The 4230-nt window shown below is 48.3% G+C and overlaps 1 protein-coding gene across 1 annotated transcript in view; it reads right to left on the bottom strand.

Annotated features, from left to right (window-relative positions):
• The window catches only part of LOC109922390, an 84417-nt gene that overhangs the window by 9265 nt on the left and 70922 nt on the right, over positions 1-4230 (bottom strand). The window lies entirely within an intron of this gene.

The following is a 4230-nucleotide window of genomic DNA, read 5'->3' as shown; positions in this document are numbered from 1 at the left end:
ACTCCCCCATTAACACCCTCATTCACGCCCCTACACCCTCATTCACTCCCTCACTCCCCCATTAACACCCTCATTCACTCCCTCACACCATCATTCACTCCCTCAATCCCCCATTAACACCCTCATTCACTCCCTCACACCCCTATTAACACCCTCATTCACTCCCCCATTAACACACTCATTCACTGCGCTATACCCTCATTCACTCCCTCACTCCCCCATTAACACCCTCATTCATTCCCCTACACCCTCATTCACTCCCTAACTCCCCCATTAACACCCTCATTCACTCCCACTCCCACTCCCCCCATTAACACCCTCATTCACTCCCTCACTCCCCCACTAACACCCTCATTCACCCCACATTAACACCCTCATTCACTCCCTAACTCCCCCATTAACACCCTCATACACACTCATTCACTCCCTTATTCATGTACCCACTTTCACTCATAGCTAACTCACCTCACTCCCGCTCAATCACTCTGCCCCCATTCACAACTCACTCACTCCCTCCCTCACACCCTCAAGCACTCATCACTCATTCACACCTACTCAATCATTCACATCCTCACTCATTCCCTCACATGTCACTCACTCCACCAATACGCCCTCATTCATCCTCACTCACACCCTCAATCACTCACTTGGATCAATCACTCATTCACACCTCAATCACTCCTTCACTCATTTACACTTCATTCCCACCTCACTGACTCAAACCCTCATTAACACCCTCATTCACAACTCACTTGCACATTCACACCCTCTCCCTTGTTCACTTCCTCATTTATTCACCCCTTTTCAGTCCCTCATTAACACCTCAATCCCACCTCACTCACACCCTCATTTTCAATGCAATCACGCATTCACATTTACACACCTCACTCACTCAATTACTCGTTCATATTTCACTCGGTCATTCACACTGAACTTCACGTCTTGCTCACTCCCTGATTCATTGCTCACTTCACTGCCTCATTGTCTCATCACTCGCTCTCACCTCACTTACTTATTCATACCTCTCACTAATTCACAACTCACTCCTTCATTCACAACCCATTAACCACCTCATTCACAATCACTCAGACCTCACTCACTCACTCCAACACTCAATCTTCACTCAGACCTCACTCACTCTGAGACCTCAATCACTCAATCTCTCAGACCTCACTCAGTCCCTCCCTCAAATCTCACTCCCTCACTCAGACCTCCCCATCTCCCCCAGATCTCACACACTCCCTCCCTTTGATCTCATTCACTCCATCAGGCCTCACACATTCCCTCTCTGACCTCACTCGCTCCCTTGTTAATTCAAACCTCCCTCACTAACTCCCTCCATCAGCCCTCACCCATTTACTCACATCTTCCTCAGTGTCATCCTCACTCACTTATCTGCTCACTCCTCCTGCAGCCCTCACTCACTCAGCCCTCACACTCACTCACACCCCCACCCAATCCTACACTCGCCGCTCCCCCTCTGCTTCTACACTTGCCCCATACCACACCAATCCTACACTCCCCCTACACTCCCTCCCCACCCATACACTCCCCTCACCCCTGATCCTGCACTCCCCCCTCCCCCTCTGATCTTACACTTCCCCCTCACCCCCGATCCTAAACTAACCCCCCACTCCGATCCTACAGTTCGCCTTAGCCCCCATCCTACACTCCTCCTACTCTCCAATCCGACACTCCCCTCCCGATCCAACACTCGTCCCCCTACACTCCCGTTTCCCCGCACACCCCCCACCCCCACCCCCACCGCCGGATCGTACACTCCCCGACACCCTGATGCTACACTCCGTCTTCCCCCTCCGATCCAACTCTCACCCTTTACATTCCACCCTCACCCTCCAGTACTACACAAGCCCCCTCACCTACTTGCCACTTACGGTCCCCATCAGTGCCCTCCACCCTTGTCTGTACTCTTCATACAGGGTATGTGCTTTCGATTTGTTACAACAGAGGACTGATTTACCTTTGTCGCTCTGTGGAGCAAGAGCTGGCATTTGGGTCTTATTGGACAGTTGTTTGAAAATGTTGATCCAGGCAGAGTGCTGAAGCACCCTCATTCTAGGAGAGAGAGCTGGAGAGGTTTAGGGAGGCCAGGGCTGTCAACAGCACCGCATTGAATATTGGAAGGGTGCTGAATGTGGGAGAGACAGGTGCAGGGGCTAAAGCAAATTACAGAGATGAGGAGGTTATAGAGATAGGGGTGTAGGAGCGAGAGGAGGGTATGGAGAAAGGGAGGGGTGTAGGGGCTGGAGGAGGGTACGGAGAAAGGGAGGGGTGTAGGGGCTGGAGGAGGTTACGGAGATAGGGAGGGGTGTAGGGGCTGGAGGAGGTTACGGAGAAGGGGAGGAGTGAGGGCGAAGGGGAGGAGCAAGACCATGGATGGATTTGGGAAGAAAAGTGGAGAATATGAACATTGAGGCAGTATTGAGCAGTGAACCAGTACATACCAGAGTTAACAGCCTGCGTGAATAGTATTTGATGGGCTTGTGAGGATGTCAGGGTGAGCAGAGGCTCAGATGAGCTAATTATGTTCAAGCACAATGCAGGTATCCTTTGCCATCGAAGTGTTGTTAAATAGAGACATGCTGATGCATTTGCAATCCATGCAACATTTAATACTTACAAAATATACAGACCTCTAGCCCTGGTCACCAGGACAATGTTACCAACATTAAAAGACCATTTACATCAATAGACATTCATGTTAAGGTTCGGCAATAAATATTGGAGCGCTGAAATTCTTCAATTCATTTTGAGCAAAACAGATCGAGTGTCATTCATTGCTCCTCGTTTGCTGCCTGGTTGAACAGCAATCTTATCACCCCTCGACATTAGCACATCCTTTCACTGTGGCTGCAAAAGCATTTAAAAAATAGTTTGTTCGGATAATTGGAAAAGAATAAACACAACTACAGTGGAACTATCCTTTATCAAAAGGGACCTCAACCAATCTTCCCAAATTGCTCAGCTGGTTTCTGTGTGAACGTACAGGAGAGATGCAGTGTCTAGCCTGATTTTACACAAAGCACCAGTAGGAGAACAGTTCAAAGCATCAAAAGGTATGTTGAGAAAGTGCTTTATCCTTTCCTGCTGGCAATTCTGATTCTGGGCTTTATCAACAGAGGCAGAGAGTACAAAGCAAAGAAGTGATGCTGGACTTGTCCAAGACTGGTTAGACCTCGACTCGAGTACTGTGCAAAAGTTGTGGGCTTCATACTTTAAGCAGGATGAGAGCAGGAGAGAGCGCACAAGAAGTTTACAAAAATGGATGAGAACCTTCAGTTATGAGAATAAATTGGGAAAGGTTAGGACAATCCTTGCAGAGGAGAAGGCTAAGAGGAGTTCTGAAAGAAGTTATAAAAATCATCAGGATAAGGAGAAATTTATCCCATTCATAAAAGGATTGAGAACCAACAGGTACAGTTTAAAAGTCATTTGCCCATTAAGCAAGTGTTTCTGAAACAGGTGCGACATTTTCACACTGAGGAGTTCAGGTCTGAATTAGGCAGGTTCAACTGTGCCATTCAAGAGGCTATTAGATGATTATTTAAACAGAAATAGTGTGTGAGATTATGGGGGAAAGGTAGGAGATTGGCACTATGTCCTCATGCTCATTCGGAGAGCTGATGCAGACGCGATGAGCTGATCGCTTCTTGCTGTAACATAATGTTCCTGTGATTATGATAAATCTGGATAAAACCTCAATTGGCTTATTGTCTCTGGCCACTGTGACGGAATTCGAGGATGCAAAATAGATTGACAACGATGGATGAATGTTGACCGATGAGTCCACAGTGACGTGGTCAGATTGGAGAAGCTGGGCTGGGTCTCCTCAGAGAAGAGAAGATCGAGAGGGGATTTGATGGAGGGGTTCAAAATCATGAGGGATCTGGATAGAGTTGAGAGAGAGAAACGTACCTGTTCACGGGAGGATAGGGAATCAAAGGAACACAGATGGAATGTGATTGGTGAAAGACGCAATGGAGATATGAGAGAAAAACACTCTCATGCAGCGAGTGGTTAGGGTCTTGAAGGTGCTGCCTGAGAGTGCGGGAGAGGCAGGGTCAATTGAACAATGAGGGTGTGGAAGGTGCTGCCTTTGAGTGTGGGGGGATACGGTATGATACAGAGACTGGAGCAGTGTGATATGGAGAGCGGGACTGTGCACAGTGACTCCCAGTGTGATACAGAGACCGGAACTGTACACAGTGA

Source organism: Rhincodon typus, chromosome 48 (assembly GCF_021869965.1).
Source record: "Rhincodon typus isolate 14 chromosome 48, sRhiTyp1.1, whole genome shotgun sequence".
NCBI classification, from domain to species: Eukaryota; Metazoa; Chordata; class Chondrichthyes; order Orectolobiformes; family Rhincodontidae; genus Rhincodon; species Rhincodon typus.
The sequence above is the reverse complement of the archived record's forward strand: the minus strand, read 5'-3'. Positions and strand labels throughout refer to the sequence as shown.